This window comes from Petromyzon marinus, chromosome 13 (genome assembly GCF_048934315.1).
Source record: "Petromyzon marinus isolate PM22_M1 ecotype Great Lakes invasive population chromosome 13, UKy_Petmar_22M1.pri1.0, whole genome shotgun sequence".
In the NCBI taxonomy this organism is placed as follows: Eukaryota; Metazoa; Chordata; class Hyperoartia; order Petromyzontiformes; family Petromyzontidae; genus Petromyzon; species Petromyzon marinus.
Window position 1 is genome coordinate 1805675 of NC_133679.1, and position 18830 is coordinate 1824504.

Sequence of the window (18830 nt, forward strand, 5' to 3'; positions counted from 1 at the left end):
CATCGTGCCTTAACTGACTTAGTCGTGCACATCAATCCTTCACCTCTAATCAGAAAATAATCCATTGAGAAGCAACTTTTTTTGCGAGTGGAACAAATCTAAGGGGAAATATCACAACTGTAATTCCAGCTTACATGCGGAGTGGTGGCACAGTGGTTAGCGTTCTTCACCATCCGGGACACAGCTAACATCAGTTGCTAGTGACATTGGAACCAGTCCTGGATCCCCGCATCATCAAACCACACTGACCAGCATGGTGAAGTATGGTTAAACAACACTGACTACTGACACGGCATGGGGAGGCGTTCATCCAGCAGTGGATTGACAACGCTCTGTAAATTATTGGTATAATTCCAGCGTAAGATGCGTCAAGATGGGGCTGTTATCTGAATGGAACTAGAGTACTTTATAACACAATGGGCTGGAGGGAAGTATGTGCCATGCCATTTCGAAAAGTCAACTTTTTTAGCGACGAACTTGAAGCAATGTACTAGGTTAAACAAAACAAATTATTGGGCAGCGTACCATAGGTTGCTAATCGTGATTCCATATGCAAGAAGAAGAAGCGTCATTTCACAGCTGTTGGGCTTCAGAACTCTGCAGTGTGTGTGTCTCCACCTGTGCTCTTGTAGTCTTGTACGTATGTTCAACTTCTTTCGCGCCGTCAGTCGCCAACCGTGCTAATTGGAGGTGCGTGTTTGGCTTTTGATGCGTGGACTCTAGCACAATGTGTGAGACTGTTCAATACTCAGTCTTCACCCCCTCCGCTGGCCCAGTGGGTCCACGCGTGGTTTTAATATTTACTGCTGCTTTGTACATTTCATGTTCACGTCCTTGGTTAAGGGAGCCTACTGGAACTAGATGTAAGGATACTCCACGTGTAAGACTGGTGTGATACGACTCTATTTCACATTGGACCGCTATCCACGGGTTGTTGTTGGGTCCCATTACATTAGACTTGAGGGTGCGCTATTTACCAGGGTTGTAACGGTGCATCGATCCATCGATTAGTTTGGTTTCTCAATACATCCCGATTCAGCCATTGAAATGTGGGTATAGGAATCAATTTCTGTTTACATTTATGAATTGATGTTTTAATTTATTTACTGTGTATTAATTATATGCCACTGTTAGATTTCTGCTCACGAAGCAAACTAAACTTGACCAAAGATGGAAAACTTTCGAATACAAAAGTGAAAACGAGGTGATGAAAATAAGAAATTGTTTTTTGAATCAGATTGCGGTATCAAATTGTGACAAATCATCAAGTACCTGGTGCAGTGCATCACTACACCCCCGCTCTTTGCTTTATTATGTTGAGGCCTTTATAGCACGTGCTATGTCCATACATTAATTACATAACTTGAACTCCATTAATACTCAAATGCAATGAATTGCATAGTAAAATAGTATTGTATTATCACGGCGTACTGTGTATACAGTGCCATTTTGATTTACCTCCTCACCACTATAAAGTCTGGTATTGATAACTTCAGTAACGTCTAAACACGCAATGCGGTACATGATTCCGGTAATATTTTAATCTGGTAAAGCGGAAACAAAAGCTGCCACTCGGAAGCATGGCGAGGTGCATCCTTGGAATTGCACTGCGAGAACAATGAACCCATGTATCATAGAAGAAAGCAAATTACAGACTTTAAATTGACTGTGGACCACAGAGTAGACCACAGTAGGCTGCACTCCTTCAAGCGAGGAACAACAGAAAAGCTACGCAAACTCTCGTGGCGATCAGACCTCGACATTTGCATGTAGCTCTTAAAACTATGAAACATTTTTTTTATTTTACCAGGTAAGGCCCGCTTAGCTATATAGCTCTCTTTCAGAATAGACATGGCCACAAATGATAGCTCAACGAAGTGGCTTATCGCGTGGAAATTTATAGCAGCCAAATCCTCTCAAAGCGTGTTTATAAATGAGGCGGGGAACAAACTAAGAACTCGGAGAAAATGCCACGTGACCAAGGGGAGAACATGCAAACTCCCAATATACAGGCATCAGGGGTGGGGATCGAACCCACAACCTCCGTCATGCCAGGCGAGGTGGTTAACTTCTCGCCACCGTGGCACCCGGTGTCAAGTGGGCTTGGGAAAAACGGAAGGACACGTCGCTCCAAGGGCCGATGGCCGAGACTAACGACAGAGTGGCAGCCAAATGAGTGAATGTTCCCAAGAGGATGACCGATGTGGAAGTGGAGCAGCAACGGGATCAGTCCACGCGCAGGGATGACATGGATCGTGGCACGATGGCACGTGAGGGATGGCGACGGGATGGAGAGGCCTTCATCCAGCAGTAGATAGTGATTCATGGCGAATCTGTAAATTGCACATTATCGTGCGAAAGTATGAATGCTATTCGCTGCAGATGTGTGTTGGTGTATTTTATGTGTGTTCTAGGTGTTCAGTTCAGACGACGAGAGCATTTTACAAATACAGCGCTGTATAATGGAAATAACTGTCGTGAGTTTTACAAGTGCACAATAAAAATATATGATGCCCAATCCACCTTTATAAATCCTGAAGACTGTACCATGTATTCACGGTTATTCCTGTTTTTCTTGGAGAGCATTGATTGGTAAGAGGTTCGAGATAGAAGTGCCTGTCCATACATTTTCCGCTATCTGAATAAAAAATTGGCATATGCCATCGCACACCCGGCAAAATTTTAGCTCTGGTTGTTGTTCAAATAAAAGTTATCATACAGTCGCTGTAGTGTCAATGGTTCCCCCCCCATCCCCCCCGCACGAATGCAATTCTCTGTCAGATGGAAGCCGCAACTTGGGTTCTACACCGTGATGCCAAGGTGCTGAGTCGGTGTACATTCATTTACCGCGAGGGTGTTGTTCACACGACTCTGCGCGGCGCTCCGTGCGTGTTCCGTTGATGCACCCACTGTGGAGGTTACACTCAAGTTGCTTCCCGCATAATCGCAGCATTGTGTACACGCCACGTTGTGTCTGCGTGCGCGCGTTGTGGCGCATGCGGTGCTTGTGCACGTGTAGGGGGCTGCGATAAGGCAACGGAATTAAAGGTTTAAAGTGCAATATCCAACCAGCAATCAGTGCCATTTGTCATGGCCTGAAATGCTGTCACATCATTAGATTGACCCTACTGTCTGTTAAACAACGGCCAGGCGGGGCTCGGAGCGCAGCTGCTTAGTGGGTGCAACACAAAAACAAAACCGATGCATTACTCAGCCAACCAGGGGATGCCACATTCATTTTGTAATTAAAAAGGTGCACCTAAAATAAAATGAAAAAAATCGGCAATTAAATGTGGAATCGGTGCACATTACAACAATTTGTGATATCGATGATCTACGCGTGTGCAACTCTAGTTTTGAAAATCAAACAATGAAATGTGAGTCTTAAAAAAACATAAATTAATTACAGCCGCTATCTTGCATGTATGTACTGTATCTAGGTGTCCTTTGGCTGCCTTCAGTAGTAATCACAAATGACACCTCGTAATGCATTCCCATCCTTTGTAAAATTACTCATTCTGCCATCCCTTCCTGCTCTCCAATTGAAATTGAGTGGTCAAGTATTCATTTATCAGCGCGGGGTTGTTTTTCCCCCCTTTACTTTACAGAAATGCCCCCAATCTACGATAAGAAAACCCACGCGCCTCCTAAAGATGTAATATGTCTTAGTGTCAGTCTAAGAGCAGTCTCACGCCGAGATAAAGCATGACTGCAGTAGGCCTCGACACCGGGAGGGAGCCTAAGGATGTACGCAGCGTGTAATGTATTTTACGGGTGATACCATCGTCAGCCATGATCAATCCACTGTTGGATGAAGGCCTCTAATCCGCCACCACCGCTCATGATCCTGAAATGCAACTGTTTCGCCTAGAAAGTGCACAATTGGTTTTAGCTTCATCTCCTGTGTGCGTCCTCTAGCAGACGTTCCACTCCTCGGCTACCTCTGTTATTATTCCAGACAATCGGCCGTCGTTCCTTCTAGTGCCGTGCCTTGCGCAAGCCCACCACCTACTTTTCTTCACTCTGTACTTAGTTGTAATACCTGTAGTATGCAGTATTGCCTGCACATATGCTCCGATTCACGGGTGTGGCAGCAAATCAGTGACATCTGGAGGAAGATTGACGAAATTTAGGATTAAGTTGATGGCATAAACCCATCAAATGCTGTCCATCAATTCATGCAGATGGTTTCTACTCTGCTTCATATTTCATGTTCTACTGGGCGGATTGTATGATCATTTTTCTCTTGTCCTCTGGGACGGAAATATTTCCACTGCTTGCGATGATGCTAGGTTATACGGCCTATAAGTGCCACTGCCCAAGGTGGGATCCAGAAAGTGGTCTCGCAATGCCCTGGCAACAAAAAAATATCACGCTTTGCATATCTGTTGGAATCGTGGATTCCGTTCATTTCAGCCGACAAACATAGCCCAGTTTTTGCCTGAATACACGGAAAGGCACATGGCAGAAATACGGAAAAATTGCGTGACATGTTGCGTGACAGACACCACTGTGGATGGCCCACTACACTCTAAACAGCCAGCAACATTAATGTGCTACTCCGTAATGAATACGCAGAACCGTATGGGTATTACAATGCATGTAGTGTCCAGACCGTTTGCTGACCCACTACTGGATGAGGGCCTGCCCACACCGGTTAGGGTCGTGAAGGCTCTTTGACTGTACTTAGCCACTCGGGGCAGTGCGGGTTGACGGTAATGTGCACAGCTGGTGGAAGCAAAGAAGTACGGTACAATAATTTACTTTTCTGCAAAGCCCTCTGCGACCGGCCATGTAACCGTAACCCTGCCAGGTCTATGGCAACGCGGATATGCGTGGTCGTCACCTATCCAAGCACTGTCCAGGCTCAAGACTGCTTGGCTTCAGAGGTATGACGAGGTCTGGTTGCATTCCCGGTGATTTGATCACAAGCGGACCTGCTACACCCTGAACAAACCAAACACCCCCAAGAGGAGATTGTACCGTGGGCATTGTAATCGCCTTGCACCACACGAGGTAGATGACCACAAAAGCTCAGGACATTAATCCGGTTTTCTTTTTTTATGGGGCGTGAATAAGTTTTCGTCCACAATTGTTTCAAATGCATTTGCGAATGGACGCCTGTATAATGCGTGCATTAACAGAATGAGCTCTCCATTTGTTTTGGAAACATGAAAATTAGTACTGTACTTTAATTTAATTCATATTGTCAGGACAATATGTATTTTTACAGTCCTAGCAAAATATACCATACTCGGGACTGTATGCGTTCCTATCAATGCACGCCACAACAACATGACATTATTTATAGCCACTACATTTTTATAAACTGTATAGCCTTTCGATTGGAACATTTGTAATCTATAATCCATATAAACACCATTTCGGGAACGTTTGAAACAAAGCTGTTTAATTGTGTGCCTTGGCTGTGGAATAAAACAAATCACAGCGCCGCAATTCCAGGACACCGTGCCATCGCCGATATATGAATGCATTTTAATTTTTATTTTTTTCATGTGCCGCTAATGCTAACCGGCTTAAGGCAAATGCCGCAATATCCCATCGAGCACTTACCTTTTAGCCCAAGCTTTGCCACGATTTCCATGCCAAAGGTCAGGAGTAAGGTGGGGGTGGGGGGGGGGGTCACGGGGTCATGAAGAGGGGGCTCAGCCGGCAAGGGCCGGCGTGAGCCGCGAGGGCCGGGTCAGGAGTAGGAGCTCGGGGAGGAAGAGGAGGCCCCTCCAGGGAGCCTCCAGGCCAGCTGAGCTCGGGGCCACGCGTCCGCCAATCACACCTGACTCGCAACGGCGGAATCCGCACGTACACATACTGGACGTATGTGTGTGTGGTGTGGTGTGCACGTGTGTTCGCCTGTCATTTGACAGCACCCAAATATGCGCATTGCATGCGCATAAGCTCTCGGTCGTATGTTGTGATGGATTTTCTCACCATCTCTCCTTACTTTCCTACAGAGGACTAATTTCCTTGGTGGAGCCAGACAGGTGCGATCTTGAGGCGGATCACGTGGCACATCGCGGTGCAGTCGACGTACAATTTGACAAAGGCGCACCCAACACAGCGACATTCACGAGAGGAGCATCGCCAAATGCACTGCCGCGCCGACTCCTCGACCACTTTCGGGGACCCCCCCCACCACCTCCAGCCGCAACCCAAGCTCCGCCCACTTTGACCCAATCCGTCATATGGCCTCTGAGGTGCGGCCGGCTGCAATCTTCTAATGGCAGAGGCAGCCCTTCATGAATTACAAAGTGCAGAATTGGGCAACAATTTTTGAGCAAGGTCGGTTGGCATTTCGAGCTTCATGCCCAAGTTTTTTTTTTTTTGTGGGGGGAAATGGACCTTCCACCAACTCCAGAACTATAACATTACACCAATATTTCTAATAACATTCTTAATCAATTATTGTAAAAGGAATATGATAAAAAGGTATAAAAGAGAGTATGCGCATTTATCTTCAGGAATCTGCCGTTATTGAAGTTATTGAATATTAAGGGTGTTTATTTTACTCAAATGTAGCCTAAATATTGAAAGGTTGTGATCCTGGAATATGACTCTCTGGCAGAGAATGTAGCCCATAAAATGCACGGGATTGTTTCCTGTAGAAAACCTAGACATGTGCTTTGTGGTCCTGAATTCCTAATGGCACTGATGTGCCTTTATACCAGTGGAGCTGGTAATCACGAGCACTTGCCCACACAATGGCATTACTTTAGTATCATTAAAAATGCATTCCATATATTTGCATGCATTGCCTGCGAGGAGGCACGGCTGCATCATATAATGCACACGGAGCTCACGAAACCTCCCCGGAGTGTGCCCGCGCCTTGTACACCTGCGGGAAGTCGGGGTTTTTTTTTACACTCAAACCCATAACCCCCCCCCCCCTCGACGCCTCTTATCCGCAGGAAGTTGCATCCGTGGTCTTTCTCATGAAGACGACTTGGCGGATAATAGGACGAATGTGGGATTGGCCGGACTCCACAGATAGCAGGGGTCGAGGATCCGAGCGGCGGACAGATGAAGACGTGGATGGTGGCGCCCGTGGCACCTGGCCTCCGAGGAGCTCTAACGGCAAACGGCCGGCGCCAAACTGCTCCGCGGTGACGCATATAGAGCCGTTTGGCGACCGGCGAGGGTGATGTGAGAATGACTGTCATCCTGGGGTCCCCTATTAAAGATGCACAGGTCCCCCCGGCACGTGCTGGAGATGCCATTGGGTTAATCTTGCCCTCTGATAAAATGGCCAAGGATGAAAAAGGAGTTCCGTTTGCAATTTAAAACCTTTTTTCAGACGGAAAACGCAATTCATGTGCGCAATTTCCCTTGGCAAAAAACTTGTGCATATTCTACATTGACTTTCACATCACTTTCTTAAAGTAGAGTGAGTATAACATCGCGTAATATTTGTCAGGTCAGCAAGTGTTGGTATTTTTAAAATATTATTTGATTGTTTCTACAAATCTTATTAAAAACGTACACACGTATTTGTGTATTTTTATGGTGCAGCAGTGTGGGTAGTGATAGGGACTCTCTTAGCTCAGACCTGGAGCTCCTTTCTCAGTCAAGTTATAACCTGTTTTTGTAATTCTGTAATAGCTGATAATAGCAGGCAATTTTCACATTGGGCAGATTTGGCAAATTTGGGCCATGACACTGGTGCATTGCGGCCTCCTCTTCCAAATGACTCGATGTCATGTTGAAGTGAATGTCAGAGGTGTAGCCTTTGACATCTACTTTAAATGCCGAGGCGGTAATTTCTTTCCCAAGGTGTAAACAGGAGTGGATATGGCCAGAGCGATAAAACATCACGAGTGATTGCATGTGACCGGATGTGCGTGGGAGCCAAGGATACATTTTGTTCTCATTGGTTCACAGTTGTATGCAACGGAGGCCCAAAAATCGGGAGCAGGAAGGGATTGGCAAGAGAGCAAAATTGAAAATCAATCCGTGATCACACGAAACATATTGGTGCCTTTTTGAAGCACTGGGTTGCGCTTCATATGAGAAGGCTCCCTTAATTGCCACATCAATAGTCTATTATAAATGTGGCAATTGCAACGGCAGTGTTCCAGCCATGTTAGCCAAGGCTGTACCTGAGTGCTTTAGGAATAGATCTGTGCAACTGATCCATTGCGACTGATTGATCACTTGAAGGCTATTGCCTGACTTGCACCCAACTTTTCACCTGGAAAACACAGGTGTGTGTGTTACAATAAAAAAGCTATCCTCTGTACGCTTGATGAAAGTCAATTGTGCAAAAACATCGTCTCTTCCGTATTATTTTTTTGTCGCATGTATTTTTGTTAGTAAACAAATTATGAATGGAATTGTGGGAAGCAAAATGCTTTACATGTATAACTTTAACCCACATAACAGAAACTTTATTTTTGCTAAAGATAATACGCTTATAGATCAAATATTCCGCATAGGATTTTTTGACGTTTATAACATACACGACTGTGCTATGCTTAGAGTAGTAACATTTACGTAACTTTATAGTACTATATATGTGAATGCACAAATATGTATATACAATATTTATGGATTTTCATAAAATGTATTCCTACATAGCTTTTATGCCTCATTTATATTTGATATCAAGCAGCTTACCATTATTGCATAACGCACCTGCAACAAAACATTATATCACTTTGATGCTTCACAGTCATTTGGGATTAGGCCTCAGCGTTGCATTATGGATTTCTGGTTGCCACTTGGTGGTTATTATCTTTAAAGGGCTACGTCTCCCCAGCACCCCAGCATCCTTAGCCACCACACTCCCACCCTATCTCTAGACTCCACCACCTCACCCAACCCAGCCACCTCCAACACTTGTAATACTATCCCTTTTACTCGAATCCACACCCCTGCCTCTCCCCACAACATGCAACACGCCACAACACCTGTCAGCGACCCCATTATGCCCTGTCAGCTCCAAGATTTCAGGTCATCATTTTCCCGCACTGTCCCACAATGGCTTCACGTGAAAGCAGCCCAAATTGCGGATAAATTGGAGCTCGTGACGCATCCAATCTCGCCGCTTGGCTCTGTAATCTACTGACCACATGATAAAGATTGTTTTAGGCCGCAGCCTTGTTATTCTGAAGTGCTTTGCAGTGCAAAACATTGGCTTGAATTTTTTTTCAGTATGTTTATTTATTTCATTTCTTTATTTCCTCTCTTGGCCGACATGGTGATTACGCTACATGCTGTGTGATCTAAAAGGGCTGGCAGGCCCAGGATGAATAATTGAAAGGCAGCTCTGTTGTTCCCAGATTTTCTCCAGCCAACACAGTTTTCCCTCCTCTCAGCAGGGACACGACCACACTTTATTTTGGCTAACACAGCCCACACTCACAACAGAACGGCAGGGAGATATTATAACAGGCCTTGCTGGGGTGTTTTGGGGGCAAAAGAGTAATAGGTGTGCAGTTGTTTCAAGAGAGGAATTGCCTTCCACTTGAATCACACTTGTGGAAATTTGATTCTGCGTAACAAGGAGTGTTTTAACGACAGATATTCGCGTTAAAAACATGGTCTTTGCAAAAAAAATTACTCTACGCTGTGCTCTACTCCAGTGCAGTATTACATTAATGCATACACATTTTTAAAATAAGTTGTGTATTTGTGCACGCATAATTATGCTCGGGATTATAACTTATAACGACTGTGTATAAAATGTGACATTCTTGTGCTGCAATTGATTACTTAAGTAGCAATATATGTTAATTAGATGCACACTAATTATATGCTAATATTTATTGGCCTTCACATGGTCAATGTTGGTTCTTACACATCGACCATTACTTTTGGCAATTGCGTTATTAAATGTAGCTTGCTGATGAGTGCAAAGTGCCCAAATCCTAGCTTGTGTTTCACAACTGAAAAGCTGAAAACCCTCTTCTTCACGAGTTTATAATGTTGTTTCATTGCGTGTTGTATTTCTCTTTGATGCATCACTCCTATAAAGTAACTGCGTATACTTTAGGAGGGTTGGAGTGGTGGCGTAGCGATTAGCACGCTACACAATGAACCCCCGTTACCTACATTTTATTACCGGCCACGGCTAACATCAGTGGCACATTTTATGCGAACCTTCCCTTGGAACACACTTCACCATCCCAGGCTAGCGAGCATGGTACCCCTATCCAGCAGTGGATTGACAAAGGACTGTGAATCGTTATGTATTATACTTCATGACGAAAAGCACCTTATAGAGCAGCAAGTGTAATGTGATGTCCACGTATGATATAGAAGGCATTGCCATTTAAAAACCGTGTACAAGTTGTGTTACCGTACTGTATATATTTGTACGTGTAAAGTTTTCATGCAAACTTCTCATTACCAGTCACGTCATTTATCGTCTCATCACCGATGTGACGTTAGCTACGTTGTTCACTCTCAATAATGTGCACTTGCGGTGCTTGGCTAACAAATGAACACCCTAAACGGACAGGGTGGCCTGGCTAGTTGGCTCGTGGTGCAGGCAGCATAGCACTGCAGTGCCTTTGAAAGCACCTACAGCCACTACTGCCCTCCTCCACTATCTCCACAAATTATTTGTTAATTTATGGAGAGCCTGCTCGCTCCGGCACCGACCATACTTCCTGATAGATGACTTTCCCCCAAAGTAGTTTTTCTTCTATCAGATATTAATTAAAGCTTCCCAGCAAGACTGCCTCTGGTGGTGCGTAGGTAGCATACGGCAGGGAGGCCACGTGAAATATGGACCGCTTCCCAAAGAGAGTTTCCTTCCCTTCTGTACGGTTTATTGACATACCAAGATTGATTCCTCTCACAGTCGTGGATGGAGGGGTGGTGGTGGTGGTGGTGGGGGGGGGATGGCTGTAACGCACGGAACCTCTCATTGCAATGTAATGCTCGTGCCCGAGTCTCCCAAGAGGCACGCAGAAGGCCATTCTGCCCCTCTACTGACTGTTCCCGCCGTTTGCTTTCTTTCACTACCCCCCACCCAACCCCCTTTTGCTAATTTATTTATTCTAGTAACCTTGAAAAGTTGCTCCATGGCCAAGTTTGGGCTTATTGCAATCTCGCAGTGTGAGCGAGAGAAATAAAAGTTGTTTGACCGGAGGCCATGGTGGCAAGCGGGGAAATCGTGCGGAAGGACAAGTTTTGTTTGAAAGGGTGAATGGTCTTTTTTTTTAGTTATCCCGTGTCGATCTGAAATAGTTTATTAGCACCTCGTGGTACTGCCAAATACAATATTTGCAGTTTTATTACAATAAATAAAAACACCTTGTTTTCTAAAAATATCAGTAAACGTTGCGTCGCGTGTATTTGTAGAACCTGCACACACTGTGTCGTAGAATTGACAAACATGCAGATGCATTAACTCGCGCGCAATAAAACGAATCTGGGTACATTTTACTAAAGGAATAAACATTGCACAATCATGCTGCTTGCCTAACTCGGGCCTGATGAAGACCGCTTGTGTTGCGATCGAAACGTCGTGGGTTTTTTGCTTTTATTTTCAATTGATTATTTTTTAAACTTAATTTTATTACTTTTATTTTTTTTCTATCTACGTCAATTTTCCGAAAGAACCAAGAATATGAATTCCTGCAGTCGCGAAAGTTTTACGTCTAAATGTAACTCTAGCAAGTGATGTCAAGTGGCATTGCCACTGTTGATTTTGTTGCTTCATTCTTCTCCATTGTGAAAATGTGTGATCACAGCTCCGGTTTATCTTTTATCCAACTCAAATATTTGCGGGCGGGGGGGGGGAATGCAATCTATTGAAGAGCAACATTAAATTAGCCACGAAATGATTGCACGTGTGCTGAGGGAAAACATCATTACAATACCAATACATACAACATTGATATCGAATTGTTAGTCAATACGGATATCAATAATGCTAGCATATTTTACTATCTCTCCCTCATACATATTGTACAGTATTGTGTATTCCTCAATTCTCGCCAGGATGTGGATTTTTGTCGGTGCGAGACAAATTGTTGCATAGCTCTACTGTACTTTGTATATACAGTAAATCAATTATGTATGAGCTAGACGAGAGGCGACTGAGACAACACTTTTTTTTTACAATGAATGTTCAGCATCGTACTGAATGCATAGATGGTCATTGTATTACGTTCATTGTGGCGAAATAGCTAATTCTATGAAATAAAAAGTCACCATTATCACACGACAATGTCACATTTCAGAAGATCCCCCCTTTTGCAAGGAAATCTTTGGTAAAATAGGCGTGATAGACATATATACGGCACGTTTACAGGTATATACAGGTGATAAGCATGCGGTAAACATGCAAATCGGTGCAATGCACTACCCAGTAAACATGGGACGTTGGGCCAACGTTGGTACAACGGTACCAACCACATATCAACGTTGGCCCAACGTTACACACGTGGGCAATTCCCAAGGTACCCGACCCCTCAACTCTTCCACGGCAATTCGATGAATTGTGATTATGCATTGCAATTCTATATATATACATATAAATACAATTGATCAATCATGTCATACAACATATACGAATTGAAAAACATGTATTCCGACAGACGTCATTTGATGCGTGGTGCTCGACAGTTGTGCTGCTCATCTCCAGTTCTGCAGCTGGGTGTAAATTCCACGTTTCCATGACAGGGTACAGGCGAGAGGACGATATTATTTTTGACATCGCACGAAGTGTCGCTCATTTTATTCACACGAAGGAAGACAAGGCGAGTCATTGTATTATTAAACGCTATTCCACCTATATTATATATGCAGTACATTGGGGAAAATGCAAATAGCTTCAATTGCACAACAAATATATAGTATACGCGTATGATTGATCATATGTATACCATAAAAAATGTCATATTTTCAGTGTTGACCAGTCGACTAAAATTCATGAGCACAGTACTGTAAATGTACAGACAATGCATTAATTAGAGGAACTGAATATTACCGTGGTGGAAATAGCAAAACAACTGAACACAGTCGTTTATAACACTGAGGCGACGTTTTCTGCAGGACTGTCGTGGGATTTGGAAACGCTGTCGCAGCACTAAACCATTGAAATTTGGTATAGAAACAAAAAAATCTGTGTTGCTTATCCTTAATGCCCCCTGTAGAGGGCATTAATAGGCCCCGTTCTGTGCTCTTCTGTCGACAACGGAGCTCACAGCGCACCCATTCAATCTCTCCTCGTTTCATCTTAGACTAATCGTTATATCCTATCGCATACATGTCTCGACACTAAGGTGGGAAGGAGTAGAAACCACCACTCTACATTAAACAGCAAAATGGTCCGTTTTTTAAGAGAAAGATGCGGCTTAAAAGACACGGCAGTGTCGGGTGAATGTGTTCGTGCACCCCGATGTTGATTGAACATGGATGGCCCGTGGCTGTCCGATACGAATTTGGAGCTTCGTTAAACGAGATAAAAAAAAATTAATCGAGAGAGCCGCGACTCCAAGGAGAACATGGGAGCTTGCTGTCGATGTCAGAAACACGATCAAGTCCCAACCCTTCTTGTTCTGGACACTGCCCTGTGATGATGGAGGGAACCGAGCTCAATCCAAATCGACACGGCCTCCTCCTCACTCCTTGCTTGGAGCCAAATTACCCACGGATTCACAGGCGAACCCTGTTCCCCCCACCCCCAAGCGTTATTTACAACAACGGCAGTGAATCAAATGATGATGGTATTCGTAGGCCAATTATAACGTCACCCGATTAGATTGCGCATTGCCGCCCTGTTTTAAGCAAATGGCCATCGAGTCAAAACTTCCGTCAAATTCACCACAATCTCGGCGTTTTAATCTAAATTGTCCACGACCCTCGCCTAAGTTCGCCGGTACTCATCAGATATGTTAAGTTAAACCGCCTCTGTACCTGGCTAATGCTTGGATGGGCTATTGCCTCGTGCTTGCCAGGTGTTGTAGGCGTCGGGGCGAGCGATTTGGCCAGGAGATGGCAGTGTTGGTTGTCACCCCCTCTCTTGATGGGGTTTCTGCTGTTGCCTCCCACGTGAACCCAGACGCTCATTAACCCCGAAAGTGAGCACAATCATCCCAATGTAGGAAGCCTCCTGAAAGAGATTAACCTCTGAGGATGTATATGCCGGGTAAATTGCCACTGCAGTGTACGATTGTTCTAAGTGTGCATAATGAAAATGTACGGGGGGGGGGGGGGGATGAAAATCAAGTCCGTACGTTTGACAAACTAATTTAAAAAGATAAAGCAGTATTGTAGACATATGTACACTTTGTAAAGGATACAAACGCGAAAATGGTATGTTGTATTTCTTGTATGATGTACACGGTATTTGAGTGATTCCAAGTGGTAACTAAATACAGCAGCATGGGAGGCGTTGAGCGTGGTTACATTTGAATATTTTTGTTCATCTGATTTCACAAGCTGGTAGCTCTGTATACAGTATGTTATTCCAGATCTATTTTTAAAATCAGTAATTCGCTCCAGAATGCAGGACTTGCTCTGGAAATTACCATATCCATGTAAACCTGTTTGTCGCATTGTGGTTTAAGATGATATTGGCAACCCAGCCAAGTGGAATGGAACTTCGTCACCCTGGAGGGATGGTGGGGTGAGTCGGTCCTCAATTGCTACTGCATTTTAAATAACTTTAATTCCTTTTTTTTATTTAAAGCTTTCGTGACTGCAGGGATTCATATTCTTGGTTCTTTCGGTAAAGTCACGTAGAAGGGAAATAATAAAAATATAAAACAATAAAATTCTCACGACGTTTCGACTGCAACACAAGCAATCATCATCAGGTGTGAAAACCACAACAAGAAATTTTGAAAAAAGTGGCGGTTTTTTTACGTTAGCACCACGGAGAAGGAGTTGACAGTTTGTTCAGATGGACGAGTCCATCTATGCTCGGAAAAGAGGAGGGGGGAGACGAAAAATAATGGATGCGGTCTGAAAGCCACCTTAAGCTGATCAATCAATTAAGACCCGAAATGGTGTATCAAATCCTTCCAATGATTGCTAAGCCAGAATCCATCTTCTCGGTTGAAATTGTCTGTGTTTGTATATGTGGATAGCCTCATGAACGAATCTCTCATGGTAGCCAGATGGTTTGCAAAGAAGTCAATGTCATGTGAACCTACTGAATTATAACAGTGATCTGCCATGGCTGAGGTGTTGGTCCTACCGTGTTTAAGGTCTGCTTTGTGTTCACGAATGCGGTCCGAGACATGTCGTTTGGTTTCTACAATGTAACTACTACAACAGAGGCAACTTAGTTTGTAGACGCCAGGGTACTGTATGTCCGGAATCCCATCTTTTACAGATGGAACCAGATCACGGATTTTATGTAATGTGTTGAATCGGACCTGGATCTTGCGTTTATTCAAGATTTGGGAGATATTTTTTGTGATCCCTGCAATGTAGGGTAAAGTGATGGTTTTGAAAGGCTCCTCAAGAGGGTCCTTCTTAATGGTGGGAATGATAGCTTTGCGGATTGTGTAGTCGGAATAACCATTAGCCTTAAGAGCTTGGTGTACATGCTTGAGTTCACTGGCTATGTGTTCTTGGTCGGATATGCTTCGGGCTCTATGGTGCAGAGTCTTGATGAGGGAATTCTTCTGGGATGGATGGTGGTGGGAATCCGGTTTCAGGTAAGCATCCGTATGGGTAGCTTTCCTGTAGACAGAGTGGCTCATTGAACCATCAGGTCTCTTTTTTATTAGGACAGCCAATAAAGGTAGCTTGCCATCTTTTTCGACTTCCATGGTAAATCTGATGGCTGGGTGTATGGAATTGATGTGGTCGAAGAATTGGTCTAGAGCATGCCGGCCATGTGGCCAGATGACAAAAGTGTCATCCATGTACCTCTTCCATAAGGTTGGGCGCAGAGTGGCAGTCTGGATGGCGTCAGTCTCAAATTTCTCCATAAAAATGTTGGCTCTGCTAAGGCACAATCCAGCTGGATTAAAATGCATTAAGGTAATAAAACGTGGAGCTCTTGGATATTAAAATACAGTAACGGTTATTATAATGCGTCTAATATGATTTTAACCAACAGCAAAGCGTGGATAATTTAGGCAATGAGACTGAGCAACTCAATACGAGTGTAGATATGGGCTGCATAAGCATGACACGAGCATTGTCAAGCTTGGAATTACCTCGAATTATTTATTTCGTTGACCAGTAATTGTAAGGAATACTGCACAGGAATGAAAACGATGCGTGTATAATGTTGTTTGCATTGTTGTGGTTAAGTTGAATTGGCTGCCAGATTTAAAATAATCGGTTTAAAATTATTTCAGGTAATTTTGCAAATGTTAAATCATCATTTGTTATTCTGTCAGATTTAATCAAATAATACTTTTTTTACGACTGTAATGTAGTATTTGCAAGTTTACTATTGGCAACATTGTAAAGCTTGGTATACACTGCCAGGTTAAGAATACTGCACCTTTTCCTACATCAGAAGTTTCAAAAAGTAGCATTTGCATGGTCCAGTGTATTGTTTTCCTGTCTCACGTGGCATGTGTCAGTGTTACTGATGCTTGATAATGGCTCTGTGGTAGATGAGATTTGTTGGTATAATAAGGGCAGTTGAAATTGTATCACATCAAAAAAGGAACAACTATTGAGGGCAAGTTGAAGTTTAAACAACTTGAATTAAAAAAGTGCATTTGACATATAAAATATGATGTATTTATTATGAATATTTATAAAGTGTCATAAGGTATTTTGAGGGATTATTTTAATCATGGTGTACATGTTAGAAAGCAAAGTTCGAAATTTCCTCACCGCCATCTGCATTGCCGACCAGCTTGGAGCTCGTTTTAAATACCGTGCCTTTGACTGTCTATGAATACATTATGATAACAACATTTACCTATATGTAAGTATGTATGTAGAACTTCATTCACAACGTATGTATTACAACCGTGCTAATCGGAGGTGCGGGGAAGGACAACAAACTAAACACAAACGGCAGTTCCGTATAATTAAGTTTACTTGTCAGAATAAAGATTACCTAACCACATTCTCTCAACCACTCCACTACATTATAGACAATTTTACATTTTTCTTTAAAGGTGAATTAAGAAGAGTAGCCTCATAATGACACTAACTAAAAATAACAATGTGCTTCAAGTTGCAGTGTTTATAATTCCTACATCAATAAAACCAACACAAAGAAACCACTTCATACATGAAGAGTTTTCTCTTGGAATCCCTTTGTATTTACCTAGCATGGATAGCTTAGTGGTCAATGTGCTCCCAATAAGCCAGTTTGCTATGTGATTGTTTGATTGCTGCACCAACCTAGTGATGTCGAGGGGAATTACTTAAGCAGCAACGTTGCTACCATAGGGACTCTAAACACCTTGTAATACCATTATTATTTTTTACCGGTGGGCTATTGTGTGCTGTTATCACATCCCAAGCACAAAATCTTATAGTTCCCTGCATAATGACAAAACATACATATGTAACGTATTCAGGTAATTGTGTCACCTCAAGTGTCAAATTTTCAAAAGTGAATGTGACCTTAAATTTCGATTTAAAGCTTTCGTGACTGCAGGGATTCATATTCTTTGTTATTTCGGTAAAGTCACGTCGAAGGGAAATAATAAAATAATACAATGATGATTGCTTGTGTTGCAATCGAAACGTCGTGAGAATTTTATTGTTTTATTTGTATTATTTTATTATTCCCCTTCTACGTGACTTTACCGAAAGAACCAATAATATGAATGTGACCTATTTAAAAAAATGAAACAAAAAACATCACAGTCACTTATCACATATTAAAGAAACAACTGTGATATATATTCACAACGGTACATCCTGCGAAACGTTGACATTCACATATGCATTTTGAATTGCTGAGACAGTGAATGTTTAATTAACCTCCATTGTGCCTCAATCGTTTCACAATCCCGTAAATTACATCTCAAAGTGTACACGAACGCCGTGTCGTGTTTGGCACATACCGACATTGGGCAGGATGCCTTAGCTTCTAACGGAGACCTTGGGCAATAATAATTACGGTTTGACATGAGTGGTTCAGAAAGGATTGCCAGATTTTAAATAATAACAATAAATTAAACAGGTTCTTTATTAATTCTTCCAAACTTCACATAAAATGATAGACAGCTTATTGTGAGGGTCTACAGAATTTTTTTTTTTACAATTTATATCGTTTTTACAGTTGATTAATAACGTAATTGTGAGTGTTTAAAAGTCAGCAATTCAAGTTGCAAAAGCTAGAGCGTTTAATTTTGGTGATGGTATGTTTTGTATTTTCTTCGTCGAATAACTGCATTACCATATATTCTGAAACTTAGTTATTATTATTATCGTATTTACATTTATTGATATACTGTATATCAATTGGAATCTTAGAGGCTAAATACAGAACACTTCGTCAAGTAAATTATATTGCGGTGGAACGTTGAGAATAATATACATAGCAATCAAGCGTTTAAGGTGCGCGGTAATGGTATGGGGGCCTTGGAAAGTACATCATTTCGTGCTCTGTTGTGGCTTGTTGTGAAAATAAATGGATTTGTTTACCTCGGTTCTCTGCCAGGTCAATAACAAATAAGTACTTCCTCTGGGGACACTGTACTTTAAATGTCATAATACTAGTTTGTAAGGTAGTGCTCGAAAATACATGCAAGGTTATTTAAAATTGTATGGCTTATTTTGCAGGCAGTCTGTCACTATGTCGATTGCTGATGTCTCAAATGTGTCCATGAAGCGACACGTGTATTGTAGCTCCGTGTGTTGGTTGGGGTTGTTAGCATTGTGAGGGTAATGCTGTTGTTTACAAAAATATATGTTTTTAATCA

The 18830-nt window shown here is 42.7% G+C and overlaps 1 long non-coding RNA gene across 1 annotated transcript in view; it reads right to left on the reverse strand.

The window, feature by feature from the left end:
- LOC116942199 (uncharacterized) overlaps window positions 1–18830 on the reverse strand; it is a 111656-nt gene that overhangs the window by 20407 nt on the left and 72419 nt on the right. The window lies entirely within an intron of this gene.